The sequence below is a fragment of the Patagioenas fasciata genome, chromosome 1, assembly GCF_037038585.1.
Source record: "Patagioenas fasciata isolate bPatFas1 chromosome 1, bPatFas1.hap1, whole genome shotgun sequence".
In the NCBI taxonomy this organism is placed as follows: Eukaryota; Metazoa; Chordata; class Aves; order Columbiformes; family Columbidae; genus Patagioenas; species Patagioenas fasciata.
The window spans coordinates 34,715,621-34,741,773 of NC_092520.1; the positions used below are offsets into that span (position 1 = coordinate 34,715,621).

Genomic DNA, 26,153 nt, shown 5'->3' on the forward strand with positions numbered 1-26,153 from the left:
TATTAGAATTGCCAAGTCCGTGATCTTGGCACTCAAATGAGAAAAAAAAAGTAGCAAACGTCCAGATTTAAAGAATGTTGTTGGCCTGGTATAGCCTGATGTTTCAGTATTGCTGCAAACCCGTACTTCAGCGGTGTGCGTTACTCTTTGGACACATCTGTGTATAAAAACAAAGTACAAGAGGTGTATAAGTACACCTTTTTGTCTTTCAGCACAGCTGTATTCAAGGGTGGGGACTACAGTAAGACTGTGTTAGGTGAGCTGATAGAAAAGATTTTGTAAGAAAAACACAGGATTTCCCTTTGTATCAGAAAAGCAGCTTTGATCTCCAAAACAGCTAGTGCTTCTTGCAAGCGTTAGCAAAAGTTTCTCAGTTTTCACGGGCGAATTTTGTTGTTTTCACTTACAGTTTTGGTAACTTGCTGGAGTGTTGTTGGGTGTGCAAGGAGCAACAAGGACTTTCCCCCACCAGAGTGATTCAGCACAGGAGTGGCAGGAGGTGGAGTTCCCATTTCCAGCCTTGGTTATGATCTGCTCTGTAAGCACTGAAACATTGCTACCATACACCAGTGATTTGCTGTGCTCATCCTTTTAATGTCACTGGTGTACCTTAGAGATGATTTGCTTTCTTAAATCTTACTTAAATGTTCCTTCACAGATAAAGTAGTTGACAGAGACTATACTTGCTGAAATGTTAAGTCTTTTGCTTATCAAAAGTCCGCAGCAGCCATGTGAAAGGCTCTAGACATTCTCACTCTCCCGATCTGAGAGAACTAATCTGTGTAGAGGTAAAAATGATTTATTCTTCAGTATAGGTCTGTCCTGCGGCAGAGCTTCCCACTGTGTCCGCCTTTGTGCTGAAAGGATCCCATTAGATAGGGACTGAAGTTTATGCATTCTTGCCTTTAAGTGCTTTAGGCCTTAACTACCTACCAGCTATCTTTAGTGATGAATCTTTAGTGATAGCTAGAGCTCAGGCCATTTATTTGTCCCTAAAGAGATCCGTCATCGTGGGTCACGTGTGACTTTGTGCTAGGTTCAGCTTTGAATATGAAAATGATAGCCATTTTGTTAGCCAGGAAGGAACCTCTGATTCTCAACCTTGCATGTAAAAATTATTTCTGTATTGGGAAAAAAAAATATTGTGGTTCAGATAATTTGATAGGAATAGAAATACTAAATACGTAAGTTGGAAACTGTGAGAAAGGGTTGCTTTTAGTTGGATTGAATGTCACTATCTGCTTCTATAATTAGACATTTTAGTCTGTTTCTAGAACAACCTATATTTAATGCATCATCAGCATTTTTGTGTGAATATACCAAATCTATTTTTTATTTTCAGGGAAATGTTTGGCGTTTCTTGGGTGGTTACCGTTAGTGTACGTTTAACGGTCTCATCACTTCATTTGCAAGCTCCTTCCGCATTTGCCTCACTTGCCTCCTTGCGTGGTAGTGGTTTGACTGCTTAAGTAGGTTCAGTATAAATGTCATCCCACACGAGACTGCGTTTTAGAATTGAAAGAAGGGGGTCAGCTTGGTTGTTTCACACTGCTGTTTGCTGTTGAGAGACAAAAGCATGTTAATATATATCGTAGCTGCATATACTGTTTTGTCGTGCTGTATGTTTCTCTAGAGTTACTTGCGTTTCTCATGGGGTCATGGGTTAATAAAGCTGACAGGTTGGGAGAAATCTGCCCTGCTTTTATGAGCTCTGTATTGAGTCACTTCTGCTGTTCTCTAGTTCCCAGCTATCTCAGTGTTTATTCAGTTTTATATTGCAGCTAGGGAAAGACACAGCAAATTGTGATTGTGAAACTACAGTTACAGCTTGTGATACCCAGTGCTGACCGCTGTCAGAAAATTAATGTTTAACTTACTCTTCCAACCAGACTCAATTTCAAGTTAAAAGCAGGTTGACCTGGATACTGTTAGTTTTCATTTCTTTGTGTGTGCTACATGTGCTGCACTAGATAATTTTGGAGCTAACAACAATAGTTTCCCAAGGATGTGATGGTATGGTTTGTTTTTAGTGGAGACTGTCTTTCCAATCAGAAGATGACCCTCCTAGGAAGACCTTTCATTAAAACTGTATTTTGAAGGCACCAGGGCTTACAGGTTGTCTGCTGAAGGCGGAATTTGGCTTGACTCTTGCCCTTGGACGTGATGGTTACTCCTGTTCTCTTGGTAGGTTTGTTCTTTTGTGCTGTCATTTTCCCCCTTTCCAGAGCCTCTGTAAGCTATTATTATTATTATATTTATTTTTAGTATATATCATACATTTTAGATAATATATCATTATTGTTGTTGTTATTATTATTATTATATGTAAACTATTAATATTTACTCTGTGTAGCTATTCAAGCTTTGTCACCATGCCTGTGTATTAAAGATGCAAATGAGGGCATTGGCTATCAAGAAAATAATTACGAAGCTTACATGCAGTTGATTGCAAAGGGTGGCAAACGTGCACAAACTGCAAGAATTTACTTCCCAGCTCGTCGTGAGCTGGGGGCTTCAGGTGCCCTTGGTGGTGTGCTACAGAAAGGCTACTGTACTGTCCTGTTTTTTTTTTTGTTTTCCGAAAAAACCAGCCAACTTTTGTTTATTTCAAAAAGAGAAAAGAAGGAACTATAGAGAGGAAGTGTCTGTTTTGGGGCTTTTTTTTTTTTTGTTACAAAGGTGGTTTAGACATATGAATGAGAATGAAACTGTTGAGAAGCAGTCTCAAGTTGGACTGCTAGGGATGGCTTGTGGCATTTTTAAAAAATACTGGCTGTTTTCTATTCAAGAAAGTCTTCTTTCTTCTAGCATCAGCTGAAAGCAACAACAAAATAAGTTGCTTTTGGAGCAGCTCGGTGAAATACAATTTTAATTCGTCTGATGGGGCCGTAATATAGAAAACCATTAATTTAAACTATTTGAAAATGGGCTGTGGAGGGATTTCCTGAGAAGAAAACCAAGAATAAAGTTACTATTGGGAGAATATTTTCCTAAATGTGCACTTCTGAAAGAAGCCTAATTATGAATGCTTGGTATAATATAACGTTATGCTTTTTTTTAAGCTAATTGTCTTCTATTATGGTCCTTCAAATGAGCTATATTAAATGTTCTTTCAGTGGTAATGGACTAGAAATAAATCTCAACAGTAAGAAATGTTGTAAAACTTTTTCCAAACTACAAGATAAAGGCTTGATCTTGCAAATGTTTTGTATAAAAATAATAGGGATCTTTGCAGAAAAGCTTTAATATTTCTGTAGCCACATAGTTAGAAAGGATAGATTTTGTGTCTAGATTGTGATGTTTGTGATGTTTAAAGCTTCTTTTATGGGTGTCCTGTGTTCAGCTGGACTTAGGAAGCATCTTGTTAATTTGTATGGCCAGGCTTCATAAGCAAAAGAGCTGTGATGACATTTTATTGATATACTGTTGTTCAAAACATGTGCATTTACTGAGAGAGTAGCAGTTATTAGTTGCAGATAGCTACCTGGGTAAAACAGCCACTGCCCTGAGAGAAGAGACCCAGAACCACTGATCCATACATGCTGCACAGATGGGGAGGTCTGCTGCCAGGATTTCTAGATGGGGTGAAATCAGGAAAAAGGACGACTGTGTGGAGAGAGCAGCTTACTTTGACAGAGGTTGCCTTGGAAGAACCTGTTGTTACACTGTCTGTGGTGAACAAGCCTGATATTTAGTAGCTAGATTGGAGAATGGTACCAGTGCCTCGATGGTGTCTCCGGTGTCTCTGCACCCCATGTGCTTGCCTGGCTTATGTGCACATGGAAGGTGCTTCAGCCTCACCCCAGATGCTTTATTTCACTCCTCAGTGAAGGTTTTGTGCGTAACCACCTTGCTCAGCGGCACATCCCGTTAAATCCAGGTGGCAGTGGTTTACTGGGATATGCCCTGAAGCACAGAAGGGAGGTTTGGACCAAGCATGTTTTACTGCAATAATGAACTGCCCTAGAGGTGATGGGTTGTAAATCCCTAAACGGTGCATTTAGCTCATTTAGCATCTGCCCAGGCCCTTAGCTTGCCCTTAGGTTCTTGACTCAACAGTAAGAACTGCGCTAGTTGAGCTGAAGTTGTAATTCAAACTCTAGAGATACTTTTTTTTTTTTTTTTTGTGAGTGTATGACCTTGCACCAAATATAAAATGTATCTTTAGTGAGACAGTTAGAGGTGGGCACACTGGTTCGTAAATGTTTCCATGGCAGTACTCATCCAGCTGTCTCATTGCCCCTTGAGGGTTGCTACCCTCGCTTGTCGTTGCTGACAGTGTAGTTTTTTCCTAGTGTTTTATGCCCCTTTCCTCCCTTCCGCAGTCCAAATTGTTCGTGTGAGCAACTCCTTACCTGGTTGAGCCAAGATGAGCCAAGTTGGCAAGGCAGGTGTCCACACCGTGGGAAGTTTGTGTGCTGGTTGACTGAACCAGGTTAGGGATTGATTTCGGAGTGATGGAGCTGGGAAGTTTGTAAGACCTGGAGTTGAGAAATAAAGGGCAGGATGAAGTAGCACAGTTGTCCTTGGAAGAAGACCATTGTCCATGGCCAAAGCTTCAACAAAGTGATGATTAGGACAGTTAGCTCTTGTACTCTTCACATCTAAACTCTGTTAAAAACTTATTTTCCAGATGAGGTGACTGGACACCACAGCTAGATCCTTCTGCTTGAAAGGAAGAGTGTGTTACCTAATAGGGTAGGTTTTGCCCAAAATTATGTAGAGGAATAAGTCTTGATAACGTATAATGGGAGGAAGAGGTATGTGGTTGTCAGTTGGGGAACACATGCAAACATAAGCTTTTGGTAGATGGAGAAGCTTGGGCCTTTTTGTTCTTTTTCCTTCTGGGAGAAAAGGGGGAAGGAAACACAAGGATAAGAACTGCACCACTGAGTCTTTTTGAAAGAATGTTAACTTATTGCTTTGTTTAAAAATACTCTAGATATTCCTGTCTGCTAAATCAGGTTATTGAAATGAAATGATGATGTTTGCTCTGAGCCTGAAACAATAGAGGAGGAAAGCAGGTGTTGGGGAAGATTAAACCTCTTACCTCAGCTAGAAAATGTTCAGATAGAGCTGAAGCTCTAAGGATGCCATATTCTTGCTGAGACTTAAAATGTAAGAACAAGGAAGAATTTTAAAAGTTGATTATGGTCAGTTGCCAAGAGCAATGCTGTGATAAATTATTAACTCATTGCACTGAACTGCCTCATAGCGCAAACAGAATAGCTGGTTATTGTGCTCTGCTTGGTAAGTCAAACACTGTAAAAAATTCCTTGGTTATCTGGAAAATGTCTTCTTTGGGGTGTCTATTAAAGGGACACTGTAGCATTAAAAATCATGTTCCCCTCTATTGAAACTGGTTAAAACAAATAGAAATTTGTGAAGGCCATTTCTTTCTTGCCTGGCTGCTGGGTGTCGATCAGCTTGGTTTCACTTTGGCTCCACTGTCTCTGTGGTGCTTTGTAGAGGTCTGATCACTCCTGACTCCCCCAAAAACACACTGGTAGCAAGGTGGCTGAACTGCTAGTGGCAGAGACATGAGACAAGTTGATACTCATAGCTGTTGTGCTGAAAAAACAGTTTTGTGGAGACCGCTCCTCCCCAGTCGACTGTAACCCAGGCGGAGGAAGAAGCACGGGCAGGCGGTTCGGGGTGTGCAGGTGCCTTGCTGGTGCCACGCAGCAGCAGCTGTGAGGAATAAAATTGAAGTTTTATAAGAATTGAGGCATCCTGATTTTTGTTTTGCTTTTATACATATAAACACCACAACATTTACCTTTTTGTTTTTGCTTAAAATATACAGAGCTTGAAAAATTAGATGGTGTTAAGGTGCTTCAAAATAATTTATAAAAGGACACCTCCACCATTATTATAGCCCTATGCTTGCATTACATTATTTTTTTGGCTAATTTAATAGTGTATAATCAATATAATAGAGATTATTGTGCTTGTAAATATAACTTGCTTGGTGTTATGCTTAGAGCTAGTATGATACTAAGGCACCATGAAAATAAATACATACGAGAATCTTGAAGTGTTTCCTGTAATAGAATCTGTAGTTCATTATGGGACACAGATGAACTTTCAGGGTTAAAAAGAATATCCATCTTGAGAGTAAACCGTTTCTGGATCACTGTCAGCATCTACCACTCCAGTTTTCTTACGAAAGCATTGAATCCTGCCAGTACATGTTGCAAGATATGACCAACGTGACTTACAAACTAAGAAGCAAATCTACAGAACGCTGTTGGCTACATAGTATTGTTGGAATCTGAGATGGAAAATACTTTTTTTTTTTTTCTAGTTCTCTTCTAAGTCCTTTTGCCAATCCAGCAAAAATTAGTAAGATTTGGATCATGCTGCAAGGCTTTTTTGTTCAGAAAGACTTTTGAGCAACCATTACTTTAGTTTGGTGGCTACTTGGGTTTACTTGAGTATTTGTCAAGGGTGGGACTTGTGTCTTAAGTGGATGTTAGGAATTCTGCAGAAGGGAGCTTCTGCTACCAGTTCTTCCACCAGCTCTCTGTTAGTGTCTGATGGGTTCTGATTTAGGACATTCATTCCAGCTGTCAGGACATGAACAGGTTGTGTGCCCAGTGACGTGGAGGGACGTGGTCTTGTCTTTTGGAGCACTGGGCAGCTGTGGTTCTCTTGGATAACCAGGTGGTCACGAAGCTCAGGTAGGAGCATGTGAAAGCTCTGTTGGAGTAACCTAATTGCAGAATAGGTTTCTAGTTAGAAATGAGGCGAATGTAGAGCCTCGTCATTTTCAGGAAATGGCAGACCACTGGCTTTGAGCAGTGCCAGTCACCATGCGAAGGCATTTTTATTCCCAACTTTTCTGGGATGGGTATGGAGAGCACCTTAGGATGGAGAGCCTCGGTTCCATAAAGGGTGAAATGTGCCAGAAACTCCATGAAATCAAATGAAGACTTTTTTACTCCTTTCAAGTTTATACAGAAAATACTTCTAGATTATAGCAGATGACAGAGTTAAATCTACTAGATATCTACTGGTCGATATATTCCCCAACCTAATTACGAGTGATGTGTCTTCTATTACTTTAGCTGACAACCATGCAGATGCAGCTCAGAATTGGTTTTCCTCAGTTTTATACCACCACTTGGCCATTGGTGAAGGAAGGACATGAGGCCATCTCACTAATTTCTCATCCTACCCAGGCATATAGATTTTAGGCTGCGTAAGGAGATGTTTTCTGACAGGTGACATTGTGGGGTGATCTGAGACTGAGCAGAAGACGACTTAGGGGCCGAACATAGTGTATTGCTTCTCATATAGGTACAGTAGAAATTACACCTGTGCTGGAGTTTCTGCTTTTCACCAAAATTCTACTTTGTCTAGCAGTTGCTTCTTTGCTTGCTTCAGCTATATTAATTCTTATGCTTATCCTGTTAGTACTAAGTGCTTCTTCAGCGTTTCAAATTTGTGGTAAACTTAACAGGTGTTACTCTAGGTATTAGTGTTGGAAAAGCCCCATAGATCATCTAACCTGTCCGCTTTTCTAGGACAGGGTGGTCCCCTTAGGTAGACATGCTGGTGCTGTATTTGTCAGTGTGGTTTCTGCCAGTGGTTGTGGTTCATTTCTGAAGATTTCTGCTTGTTTGCCGTTTCACCTAATAAGTCAAGTTACTTGGTGGCATGCAAGCCCATTTGAGGAAAGCCAGGCTCTAAAACCTCCAGAGCTGGGCCATGCTGGAAGAGAACATGCCAGGAGCATTTCATACCCTGCTTTGGTGGTCTTCTGGGCCCACATTTCAATACACTTGACCTGATCACTTTTTTTAATCCATCCAGCTGGCTGGCTTTCTGTGCGTGGGCTTAACTTATTTAAACTTTTTTTTTTTTTTTTTTTTTTTTTAAGAATGTATCACAGAGTTTCTCCCCCCCGTGGGAGGCTGTGGCCCACGCGGGAGGACAGGCGGTCTCGGTGACAGCGTGTGGGGGCAGACGTGGCTCTACAGGCAGGAAACACCCATCACTGGGCTCTGGTATCTTTGTCGTTGCTTCCTGTCAGTTAAACCACGAGCAGGGGAGCAGATGCACCCAGAGATGACAACTCCGCCATTGTGTAACAAGGTGTCTTCTCAAGAGCGTACTCTTGCCTGTGCGCTTTGTTATCCTTCTGACACCCTTGTCTAGATACCTGAGAGTCAAGATCAGAATTTAATTAGTTCAACAGAAAGCAGTACTTGGACTCTTGAAGTGTGAACTATGAACGAGTAACCATGGTAGTTATCCTAACACAGTGAGAGCTGAAGTCTGGTGTTTCTTTTTCCACTGCTACCACTGTAGGAGTTTTTAAATGCACATGAAAAATGGACAGATTGGGTGTGAAGTCATGAAATGTCATTAATGTCTTTCTGGGCAGATAATTCCCAAGTTACTTGACCCAGTGAGGTTTTTATTGTAAGATCCTGTGATCTTTGGAGTTATATTATTGTTATCATTTTTTAAAATTTTAATCCACTTGAGGATCTGTTTCTGAGGCAGCTCTGGCTTTCAGTTAAACAACTTGTTACAAGTGCGGAGAAAAAGCACATAAAAGCTTCTCTTCTGAAAGATGTATTGGTTTTTAAGTAGGTCTTGTGATTTCTGAAGATATGCATGTTATTACAACATAGTTAATTTATTAAAGCTAGAACTCTAATAATATCTTCCCCAGCATCAGATTTTAGAGAACCGAGTACCCTGTGGATCAGAATTACGTCAGAACTGAAACTGTGCAGATTCATTTCAAGCCTTTTGCCTCACTGGATGCTCTTTCTTCCTCATGTGACAGTATAACTCCAGGTTTTTTTCCCCTTAAACTGTTTTTTCATTGACTAGCCAGCATTGAGTGGAGATGTCTTTGCTGGGTGATAAAATGTTTCTATTCTATGCACTCTTTAAACCAGAGGCTCTCAGCCTGGGTGGGCAAGAGCAGAGAGGTTGTAAGGGTGGTGAAGTTTGATGGGTAAGGAGGGGGTGAAGGGGTGGTTTGTTTGTTTTCTCTCTCCTGACTTCTCTTGGGTTAGAAGCACCGTGAATGGCACCCTGTACAAGAGGTGGGGAGGAGGTGGTTCTGCACTTGGCAGAAGAGCTGCTCTGTCAGAGACAGACACCACTCATAGCTCTTAGTGCTGCCTCAACCCTGAGGGAGCAGCTCCTGGTCACCCTGGGTTTCTGCAGGGCCAGGAGCTGGCACCACAAGGGCGAAATTCTGTATTTTGCCTCCGTGAAAGGCACCAGCTATCACATTTCTAGCATAGCTGCGCTGGAAGCCTTTCACAGTGACAGGATGCTTCTGCTGACCTTTTTTCCTTTCAGTTTTGAGCACTGTTTTTCATAGTACTGTCTTTTTTGAGGGAGGAAAGGTACAAATGGGGCACAACCCTCTGAGGCAAACACATTGTAAAGCCTCCACAAAACTACTTGAAGTCTATGGCATCTTGAAAAAAGGCATAGTATTGTTTGGTTTTCCCCACCCACAATTCTAATATTAATTTATTGTATCTGTGATTACAACAAACCACTGAGACTTCACAGAAATAGATGAAATGTTAGGCAACAGAAAAGAAGAGAAAGAAAGGAGGCTGGAGGATAAATGAAGGGAAGGATTAGAAACTACATAAAACAACCTCTCCCTGCGTTACCTTGTTTACGATACTATAATAGTTATCTTCCACTTTAACCTCAGCTTTTCCTCTTTTTTTTCCTCTTGACTGTGTACAGGTTAAATGCCATGCTAGAAAAGGAAAGGGTAATGTAGAAGTGGTAGATAGAAAGTTTTTATTTCAGGTTTATATGATAATTTGCAAGTTTTCATAACAGAGCTGATGTCTGCTGAGGAACTTGCATGATGAGGCTGCTGTGCTGCAAGAAAGGTTGTAGTGCTTGCTTCAGCCACATCCAAAGACCTCAATGAAAGTGGTCAGGGGGCTGGAGCATCTCTCCTGTGAAGAAATGCTGAAAGAGTTGGGGTTGTTCAGCCTGGAGAAGGCTCCAGAGAGACCTTATAGCAGCCTTTCTATATATGAAGGGGGATTATAAGAAAGTCAGATATGTTTTACCAAGACCTGTAGTGACAGGAAAAGGGACCATGGCTTTAATCTGAAAGAGGATAGATTTTTAGATATAAGGAGGAATTTCTTCACAATGAGGGTGGTGAGGCACTGGAACAGGCTACCCAGAGCAGCTGTGGATGCCCCATCCCTGGACATGTTCAAGGTCAGCTTGGAGGGGGCTTTGATCATCCTGGTCTAGTGTAAAATGTCCTTGTCTGTGGCAGGGCTGTTGGACTGGATGATCTTTAAAGGTCCGTTCCAACCCAAACCATTCTCTGATTCTGTGAATTAAGGCCTAGATCAACTCCTGGTAATTCAAGCAACTCAGTTAAGTGACTCAAGGAAGAAGGGCCTTTCATCTCCAGGAGATGCAGCCCACCTTTCCTCCTATTGATTACAGGGAAAACTTAGAGTAACCGAAGGCCTTTCTTGTGGAGATGTCTGAGATTCTTAGAATTAATCTGTATTTAGAGAACTAGATTGTCAGGAAAAATCCTGCTTTTGTGGATCATAGGGGGAAAAGCTGTCATAGGAGAAAATTGTTTCCTGATGGTAGAAGTTGTGTGGGTGCAGGTCTGCTTGACCCTTCTCCTGCATATGACACCATCAGGGTTTCTCTTTCGGGAGGCACGGGTGGGCTAGTGCAATGGCCCTGCTCAGAGAGTGCCCAAGAGAGAGGGCAAGTGCCTGTGGGTTGTGTGGGCGCATGTTTGCATATGCGTGTTTGCCTTCATGGGTAAGGACGTGGGATGTGTTGGTGCATTTGCCTTTGAAGCCTGCATAGCAAGAGTGGTCATCTTCTAAGCCTACCAGCTGCATATCAAAATCTTTATCAGCCTGGATGCCATAATATCTGTATTATTCATTCTATAGAAGCAGGGGGAGGTACAAAGAAAGAGGTCTCCAGGTTTGTGAGCCAGTGGCTGTGGCGAGTTTGTGCTGCTTTCTGTTGCAGGGTGAGACCAAGTTGGGGACACAACTCAGCCCAAGCTGACCGGGCAATTTTGTGTGTCCCCCCAGTCCTGCTGCCTTGCTTCCCCTTGCAACTGGGGAGTCAGGCTGGCTTGTAGGGGCTACAGCTGGGTGGACAAGGACGTGCACAGCAGCCACCTCTGATGCCTGATTTAGTTCTGCAAGAGAGACAGGAACTTGAATGATGAAATGAGGAAGAGGTGAGGCTTGAATTTCTCTACACCTGCTTTGTGGGGGCTTTGAAACTTTCCAGAATACCCTGATTTTGTAGATCTTTTCATGCAACACTCATAAATTCTGTGTCTAGTTCATTAGCAGTGAATTCCTGTGTCTTCCAGGAGCAGGTGTGTGCTCGTATGAGAGTGACTTAGGCTTCAGTGCGAATATTTCCCCAGACATTACGAAATGAGAAATACTGGCCTGTCCAGACACTGCTTTCCCTCGAGGGACTTTTGTAGACCTTGCTACTTTTCCACATCACTGTTAAGATAAATCTCTTTACTTTTTTATATTAATCTTGTTGGTCTTTAACTCTTGTTTCATCACAAATTGAAACCCCACAGTGGGAATTGTCAGTCTAGCAACAAGTCAGGAGATAATTTATGTGCTCTTAATAGCCAAGTTCACTAGTTTGAAATTCCCCAGACAAATAGTCTCCCTTCTAATCCCACCCCATGCAAATACTTTAGAACATAAAATTTAAGCTACGCTGGTCTGTGAGAAGAAAAATGCACAAGTGGCATGGGAATATTAGTTTCTATTTTATCCTACATAGCTGCAAGTTAATGTATTTATTATTGTAATTATCCTAAGCATCGTGAAGCACACACATTTTCAGAATAATCTGAATGAATACATTGCATTTTAGAGTGCATTAAAATTGGCAACTTAAAAGGTATTACCTAACTTTTAATTATGGCTTGAGCTAATGTTCTTCACTATAACTGTGTAAGCAGTCTTCTTGCCTTATAGAGGTTTTACAGGCTTGATTTTGCATGCAGTATTCTCTGTTTGGTTCTTTATCAAATATTTTTTTTCTGCAGACATTTGAGTGAATCAGATCTGTGACATGTTATGTCCTGGATAGATGTTAAGTACAGCATAAATGCCTGTATGCTGTACTGTTATTGCACTTTCTCCAGCTCAGACAGCCTTCAGCTCCTCGTTTACTTAACCCAGTAGCGGCTTTTGTGGAAAGGTGATACTGAACAAGCAGGTGAAGGGCATAGTTTTGAAAAAGGCAGCTTGTCACCTCAGAAGATGACCACTCTTGCTATGCAGTCTTAAAAGGCAAAGACACCACCTTATTCCACATCCTTGTTTTTAAGGGTACTGGTGGATGAAAAGCTGGACATGACCAAGCAATGTGTGCTTGCAGCCCAGAAAGTTAACTGTATCCTGGCTGCCTCAAAAACAGCTCAAGGGAGGTGATTCCTCCCCTTCTGCTCTGATGAGACCCTACCTGGAGTTCCGTGTCCAGCTCTGAAGCCCTCAGCATAAGAGGGACGTGCTGCTGTTGGAGTGACACAAAGATGATCAGAGGGCTGGAACACCTCTCTTATGAGACAGGCTGAGAGAGTTGGGATTGTTCAGCCTGGAGAAGAGAAGGCTTCAGGGAGACCTTATTGCGGCCTTTCAATATATAATGGGGTCTTAAAAGAAAGATGAGGTTTTCATCAGGTTCTGTAGTGACAGGACAAGGGATGATGCTTTTAAGGTGAAAGAGGTTTGGACATAAGGAGGAAATTCTTCACCATGAGGATGGTGAGGCACTGGAACAGGCTGCCCAGAGAAGCTGTGGATGCCCCATCCCTGGACATATTCAGGGCCAGGCTGGATGGGGCTCTGAGCAACCTGGTCTAGTGGAAGGTGCCCCTGCCCATGGCAGGACAGGTGGAACTAGATGATGTCTAAAGGTCCTTCCCGACCCCAGCCATTCTGTGGTTTTGTGAAGACAACATAACCATTCAGTGAATGTCTGACTTGGCAAATACTTGGAACCTGGATGTAGATTATGACCTCTTGAAAAGCTGGCTGAAATGAGACAAACATACACAAGAAGGAAATAAGAGGAACATAGAAGAGTTTGCCTCTCAAAGCAATGTTCTTTAGGTATATGAAGTGAGTTAACGATGAAGATGTTAATAGGGGAAAAAAGGAAAGATTATGACAAATATTTGGGATTAAAAAATGCAAACATACAACCTCTCTGCAGGGCTGAAGTCATCTCGGGAAGGTTTAGAGACGAGACAGTTCTTTTCCTTTTTCCTGGTGCAGTGGAGGTGTATTCAGTGTGTCTACATTAGATGAGATTATTGGGATAACGTGCACATAGAGCTCTTTGTGCTGTGTGCTCCACGCCCATAAGTAGTTGGCTGTCTAGTAACAAGGTGGTTTGTGTACCAAACAAGTTACAGCGAGAGCCTGGTCTTCAGTGTTGTTTTTTTGTTTTGTTTTGTTTTTTGAAGTCCCTCTGGCTATGTAATACTCACCTTTTCTAAGCAAGGCCACATCCCTCCCTCACTGTCTCTGCATGTGTATGTTGGTACTTTTTAAAAGTTGCTTCCAAGCTGAAGTTCAGTTTTAAACTAATGTTTTGAGAGTATATTTTGAGTTCAGAGCAAACTGGTTGGTGGGTGACTTTGCTCGCTTTCCTGAATGCTGCAGGAGAGCTTACTGATTGTGTTTACTTGAGCATATCTGGAGTATTTTGTTGCTTCTTGCCTTTCTCTGTATTGAGCTGTGACTGGGAATGCGGGTACGAATTACCCATGCAGAAAGCACATACCGACTTGGAGCTGTGACTCACTGTGTTGAGGGAAGATGTACAGTCACAGTCCTCTGACCCAAACAAGTCTTAGCCTTTCTACCTGTCCGTTTAAAAGCTTAGCTTCCTTGTTTTGTAATTAAAAAAAAAAATTAATATTTTTTTGTTAGGCCTGTAGATGACACATGAGTTGCAGCTACACTGATCTGTAAAATACGACACACTAGAAATCAGGCAGAAGACTTAACCTCAGAAAGAAGTAACAAACCCCATGCTTTGATTTGGTAGACTATCTTGAAGGTGTGGAGTTTGTTTTGGTGTCCCATTTAAGAGAACAAGCCTACCATGGCCTACATTAATTCTTACATGAACATTCGCTGAGCTGCAGTAAAGAGCCCAAATAAGCCAAAAATAAAGTTGAGTGCAGTCATGCTAAAAAAAAGGCAAACCAAAACAGTCAGTTACATTAGAGAAGAAAAACAGTGGAAAAAAGAACTTCAGGCTTGTCAGTCCTGTAGATTAGTGGCAAGGTGTTATGAAGTCTGACTGACATCTCTGATTTCTCTGTCTGCAACTTCCATATCAATCTGCTGACTGTAGGTACGGTTTGGTACTTTGCACCTCTTCTTATATTACCTTTCATTCCTGTTTCTACAGGCTTTTTTTGAATCAAGTATTTATGCTTGTGAAATGTTAGGAGGTGGTATCACTCACTTTTGGGTTGGACTTTTTTTTTTTTCTTTTTTTTTTTTTTCTTTTAATCTTATGAAAACTTGGTGCAAACATCAGCTTTGTGATTTTGACGAAGCAGGAGATTTGTCTTAATTTTTCTGAGAGATTTGCGGGTAGAGATGTTTCTCTCCTGTGCCAACCTCATAACTAATTCCTTGGCTGTGTTAGTAATAGTATTGGAGTCTCCAAGCCCTTAAAAACAAATCACAGTACTACTTGTCTGAGTCCACTCATCAAGCTATTTCAGAAGGGGCTTATAAGAAGTAATCTCGATGGTCATGGCTGAACAGGTGGCCAAACAGACCCTTGGGGATGTACAAGGAAGGTGTGTGTTGGCCACTGTATGGATGCTGTGCAGTGTCCGGTCACCTCTTGTCTGGTGTAAAAAAAAAAAAAATCATTGATGAATTCCTGTGGTATAACCATTTAAAATGTGTGACCGAATACTTAATTTCTCATATTCATGGGTGAAGATAAACAAGGATCTTTGTGACAAATAGATTAAGAAGCCTCAGGCACAGTTCGCAAAAATATGCTTTAACTGATAGGCTTTATAAGTAAGAAAGACCGAAAATCTGATATTTCTATATATATTTTAACCATGTGTCATTGTTAACCTCAATGCTAACTTAAATATAAATGTAAGTGCTTTTCCAAGTCCAGAACTAGAATACCTCAAAGACTAAACGCTTGTTTAATGCTGTGTTAAGAAAGTAATTTATCTGTAAGTGTTAGCTGCAGTGCTTTGCAGTGCTATGGGCTGTCCTGTTTCTCAACACAAACCCTTTTAGCCCTTTGTTTTTTGCTTTCCTCTGATCGGGTCTATAATTCTGTCTGAAGGATTAAAAAGTTACTTAAGTAAAGATTTGGGTTAAAGCAGCATTCAAACAAAACTCTTCCTTGTGTGTTTTGTTGGTGCTCTGAGTTAACTCCCTTCTATGAGTGTAGTGGTGTGAGTATTACCTTAGATTCCCAGCTTTAGCAAAATGACCACTTGTTCAAAGAAGGAGGCTACCTGAACAACTCCGGGTGAGTTGTAAGAATATACATATTTATTAAAACACTGTTTAATTCCAAGGTGAATGATGTGCGTGTAGGAAAGCTAAGTTACTGATCTTGCAAGAACTCGTAGAATACCTTGTGTGGTCCTCTGAAGCATCACCATCGCAGCTGATGTTTGCAGGGATGGCCTGCATCTTGCATGAAGAGAGAAATTGCTGCTACTTTTTTTTTTTTTTTTCAGCATTGTAAGGACTTTTCAGCGTTGTACAGTTTAACTCACCGCTGTCTAGATCACAGACCCTAGACTATGGAAACAGGATTAGCAGCACACCCTCCAGAAAGGGAAGGTGAAAGAGCCAAGCCCAGGGCAGCACCATGTTCTGGCCAGGCAGAGGGAAGCTGTCTGCACTGAGAGAGTGTGATAGCAGCAGGGTCTGAAGGGAGGTGAGGAATTAGTGTTATTAGGTGATCTTGAACCCAGAATGAACTGTTTGGGGTTTCTGAGACCTGCTAAAGTAAGCAGCAAGGTCTTCCAGGCTGTGGTTGTCATTGGGAGATAGGAGAAGTCTCTTTGCTGCTGGGTCTCCGGGTTTGTTCTTGGGGCATCTCAGGGCCACTGTTCTTGTCATACCCTGCCTGCATACTTCAGTTTGTAAAATGAAATCCCACACCGTCCTGTAGATGTCAGGTAAGAAGGAAAAACAACTCCTCTGCTGCAACCGTTTTTAGGTGATATGTTCTAGAATAAAAGTTTTTCCTCTTGATAGCAAGGGTTAAACGTTGAGGGCAACAGGTATAGGCAGACTTAGGTATGTGATATGTTCAACTGTTTTGCAAGGTGCTATAAACGTTGGCTCCATGTAATCTGATACCAGGGTAGGACAGGCTAACTAAATGAAAGAAAATAGACAGCAATGTAAAAGAACTGGAAATTCAAGTCTAGCTGACTAATACCAGCCTCCTCCAGAGGCTTTTGAGTGTTCGTGTTGCTGACAGCTGACAGCAAATGAGAGGCGAACAACAGAAACATTGCCTAATCTGCTCTATATTCATACAGATTCTTTAAAGACACTGCAAAGGTAAGACCCTTTATGTTTTTCAACCTGTCAGAGTTGCTGACTTCAGCCTTGAACATATGTATTCTTGACAGAAGTATCACACTGAGGCTTGATGTCTGTGTGTGTTTCGGAAAAGGGAAGCTTCAGTAGGTTCTGTGTGGATTAGTTTGTACTCCTTTCTAGTCAGTGCACATCAATGAAATCAAATTCAGATTTCTGAAACTGCTTCGATACTCAAACAGAAGTGCAAATCACACAGTATTTTTATGGCTACAACAGAGAGTCATTTTGAACTTATTGAAATGTTTTGTTCATTGTGTTCATTTGTTCATTTTGTTCATTTGACACTCCAGTTGGAAAACTTTAAAAATAAATTAAATTGCAAAAGGGAAGCCACAGAATGCTAAAAATTTGTGTTGCAGAAATTGTAATGGGGATTTTTACTGAGTTTGGTCCTGTAGCATCTCCTGCAGATGCTGAAAGTCCTGTGGGAGTTTAACTCTCTGATCTAGAATTACTGATGCTTGGCTGGAAAAGGTCACCTGGAATAAGAAACATTTGACTTAAACCTGATCTCTGCTGGCCTTTTTTCAATATATATTTTGTGTGCATTTATATTCCAGTTTAAAAAGAAAAAAAAGTCTGCATCTTTGGCCAGCAGATTTTTCTTTGGTAAACTTCAATTTTTTTCCTGCAGGTGATTTAGAAATTATGATTGAGTTACTAATTTGTGGGCAAAGTAATTTTTAGAGAGCAGTTGACAGTTTTATATCAGTATTGAGTACAGACTGTCAACTGGTAATTTGTGAAGTTTGGCAGTTAGCCAAAGCAATTACATTTAGTTTCCCCTGATCTTTCTTCCTCCTCCTGCCACCTCTTCATTCTCTTGTGTGCATGCATTAATCAAAAGAGCAAAATCTCTTGGGGTCAAGCAGTTCTTCTTCCCTCCACCCTGTTTTACAGGTTTCCTCGTATCCTGTTTTAGCAGCTCAGCCCTTCAGCTTTCCCTGTACTGAGACCCTTTCCCTTTGAAATCAGTGAGATCTGGCTTATCCGCAGCTCTCTTTTATAGTTACTTATAGGATCGTGGTCTTAATCCTCCTTAAAAGGTGCTATTAAATGCCAGAAACTGCTTGATGGTGCCTTTTAAAACATTTATTCTGTGTCACTGGAATAATTCATTTGGTTTACAGAAATTTCTGAACCGGATTTGGGATTTTATCAGTTTACAGTTTTCTCTTTATCTTTTTTAACCAGCTTTTTGAGATTTTGTGCAATATAAAAAATAGTAAGACGTCCTTGATACTAATGTTATTTATTAGTGCTGGTAATTTGGTTATCTTATGACAACACATAAAACCAACCCTGTCTCTGCAAATTTACTGTTGGATAATACAGTGTATACTGAGCGTTGTACGACAGGAAGTAAGGAGAGAGCTTTTGTTTTCCTTTCTCTCCATAATTAGTATTACTTGTGTCTTGACGAGCTGGACTATGTGGACACTTGCAGTGTCATATCGAATTTGTGGTTCATCTATTATGTTTTTGAAGTGTTTAATATATTATTATTTTTCTGGTGGAGAATACGTGAGTCCAGAAGTGAGCAGTTACAAAGGAAAAAATAACAGCAAAATCCTGCCTGTAGAGGTGTGTGGTTGCAAGCTGCATTACTGGAGGTTTGTCTCGTGTTGTGACAGTTCTTTTCCATTCTGTTTAAAAATAAATCCTTATATAATGAGGCTGATTTGTGATGTCTAATTACATCGAGCTGTTTTAAAAACATAATTTTGCTAGGCTTTTGACTTCTGTCATGTCTGTAGCGAGGAGTTTGAGCAAGTACATCTAGGCTGATGCATTTTTAATTGCTTTCCTTTCATCCCTTCAAAACTAGTTGCTTCTCGACTTAATTGGATATCTCCTTGTTCTCATTTTATCAGCTGTGAAATACAAGCACCTGATTTTTCCCTTCTCTTTACCAATTGTGATGAATTAACTACAAAGGCAGAATCAAAGGACAGACCAAGTTAGTGATTCCCAAGAGTTCTGGAACAGCAAACCACACTCCCCAGCTTGTGTTTACTGGAGATGAGCATGCATGTGTACCATTATGCAGCAGCAGGAACAGAAACAGGTCTTTGCTATGGATGTTACTGTTTTAAGCTGGTCCTTGGATCCATATTATATTGCTAAACAAGGCCATGATTTCAGAAGTGTTGTTTGTAAAAAAACCTGATGGTTGTTGGGATAAGAGACCTTTGGATAGCCCATTGTGGGGAAGTTCTTAGAAAGACTGACAGTCACGACATCGGTCGCCAGGGAACTCTGTGTGACTGTGTGCTTCTGGCAAATGCTTTTTAGGTGGTGAAGGCCTGGCTTGCACATGTGCGTTTGCCCTTTTTGACAGTAACTGCTCGCAGATTTTATCTGTGCAAGGCCAAGATGTTAGTGCTGCTCTGTTCCCCCGGCTGGCAGACTGACTGCTGAGTTCTCCCACGCTTGGCAGACTGTGTGAGCTCCCTATGCTCTGCCTGGGGGACATGGTCCTTTTTAGGGGGGGTCCAGTTAATCTCGTTTGTTCTGCCTTTAGTGGATGAGGGGGAGATCAAGCTAAATATTCTCCCAGTGGTACTGAGGTGATGAAGAACAGCAATTGGAGGAGGTGACTGAACTGGGAACGGAAAAGGAGCACTTCTGCATATCACCTTGCTGTACAGGGATGTGGGAGGTTTTGGGGTTTTTGCTTCTTCAGTAACCAAAACAGCTACACCAAAAGTAAAAAGTCAAGTCAGTAAAAGGTCACACATTTCATACATTTATTTTGGTGTATACTTTATGTGTGTGCATCTACACATACACAAAAATGTGGATAAAGTATGTTCATGTATCTGCAACTGGTATGTGTATGTACGCATCCATGCAGACGTGTAGAGTAGGTGCTATGCGGTGAAGCAACTTCACATGGCTTTTATCTAACTGCTTGAAGTAATGCAGTTTATCCATGAGCTGAGGCTTTAGTAACCCAAATTCAATCTGAAAAGTTTCAAAACCGTATGGATAGCCAAGGCTGCTAGGTCACATAACCGCTTCTGAAAATTTGCCCACGTCTTCTCTTTTCACTGTCTAATGTGCCAAAAAAGTGCAATTTGGGTAGCTGCAAAATGGTATTCGAATCCATTAAGCAGTTTTTGTTGGGGGGGTGGGACGCGGGGGGCAGGGAGGAAATCATGTCCAAATCATGGTTTGGGCTAGTGTTGGGATGTCCCATCTTCCTAGTCTCTTCTTTTTATACCATGTATCAAACCTATGGAAATGGAAGATTGAGTTATCTTCTTCTCAGAGGAACAGGGAAACTGAGGAGAGGATTTGGACTGTTGCTTTCCCCTGGAAATACCCTTGCTCTAGGCCAAGTTACAGGTAACTTTTCCCATTGAGTTGGCTCTACTTTCCAAGAGCAAACACTTTGCAGAGAGGTGACTAAAACCCAGTGTGGCCTTTCTCTTGCCTGATCAGATCAGGGAGGCTTGTTCTTGACAGATGTTCAAGCACTTTATTTGGAGCTCAAGAGCTTCAGTAGCAGAGCTGGGGAGAGCCTTCCTCACCTCAGTATCTTTTAGCTTGCTGTTTAGAACTGGCTTTTCGGTGGTAGTCTGATCTTTTGTTGCCACAGCATAAGTGAGTGAGTTACAGTGCTCAGCGTCCACACACCTACACTGATTAGGGGCCACCTTTTCACATTGAGCATGCTGATGGGAGATGATCCAGAGGAAAAAAAGCCTCAACTACACTGTAATTTTATTCAGATTTCCCAGCAGCGCTCTGCTGAGTTGTTGGGTTTGTGTATAACAGCTGTGTTATAAAAATGTGCAAAATAAAAGGAACTTAAAGTGTCAGGAACATGGGAAATAGGAAAAGGAAGGTTTTCAGGGATGAGGGAATCTGTAAACAGTACTGGATCTGTTACTGTTAGTCTGGAAAGGAATCTTGCCTAATGTTAAGTATTCAGGCTAAAAGAGGCAGTTGTGAGAGAAAAAAAAATTTAAAGATGAAAAATTCTTTTGGTGACAGCAAAGAGCTTTGTGCTTGCATTTGTGTTTTCTGCTCTCTTTGGAGTAAACATGCTTTTATGTGAGATTTAGGGAAGAGGGGATTCATTTCAACTTCTTACATATTGACTGAATTGTGTGCCAATTCTTTTTTTTTTTTATTTTTAATTTTTATTTTATGCTTGTTTATATTTAAGAGATGAACCCTCTTACTCTCTGTCCTCCTTGTAGTATATGTACTGAGATCCTGTGGTGACATAGGCTGATTTCCAGCCTGGCTGCAAAACAGGGATTTATTGACACTGATGATTTCTTTGTCCTTAATGAAAGCTCAGCAAAGGTCACTCTGTTGACTTGTATTATGTCAGCTGCTTTTTGCAGTTTCCCCTAAGCAGCGTGGATGCTTTCAGAAGATTTCAGACTGTTCCTTGCGTTGTTTCTTTCCTTCCTCGGTGATACCCCCGTGCCACGTTGCTTTTGTATCTCCTTTAATTTGTGTGAGCAGTTGAAATACTGAGCCTTCAGAAACTTCTTGTGCCAAGTAACATATTAACTTGTTCTTGTTCCTTGTCGTTTTGCTGACTACAGATGCCCTGGGTCTAAGAATGCGATTCAAAGCTCCTATTCTGTGCACTTTCTTACTGTTCCTGAATAGGACACATCAATCCATGAAGAATACAGTAGACTGTATTGTTAGCATTTATGCTTAGTGTGGACCATACATAAAGATCATAGTGGGTTTGGGATTTCTGCATTATGGGAACTGTGATATCATTCAGCTTTTCCTCTCTTTTTAAGAAAACCAGACTCTACAATGTATTATTTGTACAGTACCTTTAAAAGATGCAGCTCTGAGGAGGGTGGACTGGCTCTGGATTGATCCATCCTTATCCTCCACTGGTAAAGGAGTTAGAAACTTGAGTACAATGGTGCGGTTACCGTCCACATGTTTGTGTGACCTCAGCCGGGATGGTTTTCAGTCCTTCCGTCCAGAATTCCCAGGTGATGTCTTTATTTGTCCCTTTCTTCTCATTCACTTCTCTCTCCCTCCTGTATCCAAGATGGTGTTCAGCTTTGGTGGTTCAACTTTGGTGGTTCAGCTTTGCATTTCTGTTGAGTCACAACTTGGACACTTCTAAGCTAGAGCTAATGCTGCATACCAGCTTAGAACATCCATGAGAAATTGCAGTTGCAAGTCATTTGTGCCCATGCTAAATGAGTTGAGCTGTTTCAGCAGTAACTCAGGATTCAGATCTACATCTGAATCTTAAAGCAGCTAAGCTGGTTCTTACTTATAAATGTACGGATGATCTTACTAGTTTCAGAAAAAAGGCAGCGCAGGATGATTACTGTCTTATTTAGTAACCCTCAATGGGGCTGGATCCAGTACCTTGCTGGAGGCACCTTTCAGCTCAGCTGTGGTGCTCTCAGTACCAAGACTTGAGCTTCCCAAGTTTACAGATGGCCTTCTTCAGCAAATCTTTGTGTTTGTGCGTGACACTTTGATGCCTCCTACACAGTGCTCAAATGAAGAAATTTTTTATGATGAGGATGGCAAAACACTGGAACAAGTTGTTCAGAAAGGTGGTAGATGCCCCATCCCTGGAAACATTCCAGGCCAGGCTGGATGGGGCTCTGAGCAACCTGATCTAGTTGAAGATGTCTCTGCTCATTGCAGGGGGGTTGGACTAGATGACCTTTGAACATACCTTCCAACCCAAGCTATGATTCTATTATAATACTAAGACAGTATGGGCTGTGGTGGCTCATGTCGTCAGGAGTTGGTGGAGAAATTGTGGATCTCTTCCAAGTTGGAGCCCAGTTGCACTGCTGCAACTCCACAGTTGGGACCAAAAACGTTGGTTCTGGAGATATTTCTCATGAGCTTTGTTGAACGTGCTAAATAGGGCTGGGATTAAGTGCAGGATATATATGGTGAGAGTGGTGGGGAAAAAAGTTGTGATGTCTGGCTGGAAAGAGTCCTACAATGTATCTTCTGAGATACCAGAGTAGCAGTGTACAAAGGGTTAAATTAGCTGAGTGTGCTTTTTGACAGACTGAGGAGGTTGTTCTAGATGTTGAAATCAGCAGAGGAGGGGAATTTCCAGAGGGATTGAAATAATTGCTTTTTATGTTCATTTTCAAGGATTAAGCAAAATTAAGGCATTTATTTATATTGGTGTGTCTTAATATGTCTTTTTATAATATGTTTCTACAACAATTAGTAAAAATGAAAGTAAAACCTTACTTATTCTGTAGTTCTGAAAATCTGATGGAGATTTTATTGTAATACGTATTGGGATTCCCTCTCTCCTAGGACTAATTGTATGTAGTCAAGCTTATTGTGCATGCAAATACAATTTACGCTTTTTACACTGTTTGCCAATAACTGATTTTCTACTTGCAGATGTACATAAAATCAGGCAGGGGGATAAGTGGCATTATATAGCAAAAACAATAGTCATGTTTGTGTTAGCCTATAGGCAGCAGGATCTGTGATACTTGGAATAATGAAAGCACAGTTTATAATGATAAATGTGGAGGAATATATAGCTGGATTAGAATTGTGCTGGCTTCTGTGAAAAGCTGCTCTTGTTTTCTGTACGCCAGAGAAAGTGATATGGGTTAAAAGAAGGTACTTTTGCATCATTTTTCTATGCTATTATTGCCCAATAGATCATTTGCTATTACTGTGTACTGCTAAAGAAGTAATGAAAAGTTTCCTGTAAATAATAATAATTTGAGTGCCTAGCCTTTATAAGGTTAGATATAAAAGCCTGTTCATTCACTTGGGTCGTAATGTTGTGGTTAGAAGTTTCTTTTCTTGTAAGAAGGTGGTATCATTCAGCTAGATTTATAGATTATTTATAGATTCCTTGGTGGCTTTGGGGAGGGGGCATAAGGGTGAAGGACAGCCTACTATATAGCTGTATATTACTGCATCACCATGTTACCATAAAGTGTGACTGTTCTAAGGAGTGTTTGTGTGGATCGATGCTGCTGCAGTCTCTTAAATGATGTTAAATCATGATGAATAGTTTTGTATTGAGTTGTTTGTTTTTAAATAAAAAGTAAGAAAATATTTCTTTATAGCTTTTAGTAAGTTTGCTGCAACAGCTTTTGGATCGTACGCATTTATTGTGGTTTTTGGTATTGTAATACGTACTGTAAAATATTGTTATTTTACAGAATAATGAATGACCTAGCACTAGTGGAAGAATACGCCAATTCTCAGTGCATACAGGGAGCTTTTAAAATCTGTGTTACGGTAGCTGTACCTCCAGTTTTCCTTCTACTTAATGAGCTCACTAGGTAGCCTGCATCTCCAACACTTCATTTATCCTGATTTTACATTGACGCTATTAATTGTTACTGACCTTAGAAAGTTACTGGACCCTAAGAACTTGTACTCTTTGATCGAACATGTGGCTTCAATTATTGTGATGGAGATGGTTATAAGTCCTTGCTGTATTTCAGCTCTGGTTCTCCCTGGACAGTTAGCTTAACCCTCCTTTTGAAATAAGTCTCCATTTGGAAGCTGAGGAGGTTCTCATATTTGCCCAGTGATCCTTTGGAGTGAAGTTACTCTTCACTGTTTAGAGGGAGTGACTTAAAATACTGTTATTTCTTCTTAGCGGAGAGTTACAATTTATTTCCAAGCAGTAACCAAAATAGAAGTGGTACTTAAATAAATTTCCATACCTGTCCTTTCTTCTGAAAGAGCTGGTACATCCCTGTTGACATAGATTGACCCACTTCAATCACTGTCTGTAGGCAATATTAAACTAAAGATTGTATGGCTATATACTTTGTTTTCAGGCTGACATACAGGACAGTAGAAGTCTGTGACAAGTTGGTTTCAGTCTCACTGTACTGGCATGTGTGTGTAATTTCTTAGCAGCATTCTTATCTTCTAGAACAGGGGTGTTCAACACATTTTTGCTGGGGCCACATCAGCCTTGCAGTTGCCTTCTAAGGGCTGAATGTAATTTTAGGACTGTATAAATGTAACTACTCTAGAAGTTGTGGCCAAATAATTACATTTAGAGAAGTTACCCAGGATTATATGGTTGCCTGTAATGCTTTCAGACCTGCCGAAGGACAGAGAAAGCCATGTCAACTGTTTAAGTCAGGCTACCAAATAGCAAGGGCTGAGGTTGAACAGTCATGATTCTCAAAGCATATCCTGCTCTGTTCATGCATGTAGCTCTCATTAACGCAAATATTTTCTTGTTAGGGTTGTGGCTACTCTTATGAACCCTTTAACGACTAATTAAAGCACACTTAGGAATTTGGGGAGCTTCTCCTGTTTGCATAATCTTGGGTTTCCTGATTGCTTAGAAGGGTAGGATCTGGTGACTTAAATGCTTGAATGCTTTGCCATCACTACTTAGGAATTTGGGAATACCACAATCTATATGGGAAAAACAGCTGCTACATTTCCTAGAGTGAGGGAGTATGAGCCTGTGACATGATCCTCCCTAATTAAATTGCTTGGCACTGACGAGAGGAAGATGCCCTTCGTGGTTTTTTTTTATTTTGAGTTGCAGCCTACTTTGAAAACAAGGCAAAGTGAAACCTCCTGAACTAAGGCAGATGTTAATCCTCACCAGTGGCACTGAAGTCACCCATGGGCTTTTCTAGGGGGCTCAGTCTGGATGGGTACGTGTTAGACCTCTGGCTCTTCTGTCACAGCAGCCCTTAATCAAAGGCAGTTTAAAGAATTTTGATCAAAACACTAGGCACCACACATTTAGCTTCCTTAAAAACATACGGATTTAAATTCCTAGGCACCAACATATTCCCTTAGGTTCCTAATTTTAGACACCTGTTTCTGTTATTCTTTTGAGACGGTGGATTTTTGCATTTATGTATTGGTCACCTTAGCTGAATAAAAAGATTACGTTTTGTGCTCGCCTTTTTTCCCAGAAGTGATACAGCGCACCTCTTTGTAAGCTCATGTTAGCCATATTTACCTTTGGTGCTGATGAGTAAATGAAAATGTGGGCATGTAGGCACGCATCCCTCCAGTGAAGCTGTTTACATTCTGTAGTTTAGGATATATTTTTTTTCTTTGCTATTGTACTGTGCATTTTTTTTTTTTTGCCTGTTCTAATTTGCCATGACGTGGTCAGTGCTGTTTCCTTCCGGCTGCTTGTGAGCCTGTGGTAGAGATAAGGGTACGTTTACAGTGCATTTTTAACAAGAAGCTGAAGAACTGCTTCATGTAGGAACTCAGGGACTCTGCTTTGTACAAAAAATTTATTTACTGGTTTCATCTCTTTGACACCGTGGAAATCAAGATCCCAGACCATTTTACTTGCAAAATAACAACTTTGCTAAATTTGAACTGTGTATGAAGAAGAAAGGTGATACACTTGAGATACCCTACAGCTGAGTAGGTCGGTCTGGGTCTTATATTTTTACTTTGAATATACCTTACAGATGAGAGTTACTAATGAATGTGAAAACTGCATGTATGAATCAAATGAAAATATGGATTTTCTTTTTG

The 26,153-nt window shown here is 40.9% G+C and overlaps 1 protein-coding gene across 7 annotated transcripts in view; it reads left to right on the plus strand.

Annotated features, from left to right (window-relative positions):
- Positions 1-26,153, plus strand: part of ELF1 (E74 like ETS transcription factor 1) — a 90,744-nt gene that overhangs the window by 24,494 nt on the left and 40,097 nt on the right. Inside the window, exon 1 of one of the 7 annotated variants that reach the window (XM_071805898.1) lies at positions 2,166-2,184. The exons of 3 other annotated variants lie outside the window; for them this stretch is intronic. The gene's annotated coding sequence lies outside the window, so the exon portion shown is untranslated. Of the gene's footprint in view, positions 1-2,165; positions 2,185-4,679; positions 4,699-25,824; positions 26,044-26,153 lie in introns of those variants that run through there. 3 more of the 7 variants (XM_071805894.1, XM_071805877.1, XM_065846293.2) reach the window with 3 other exon arrangements.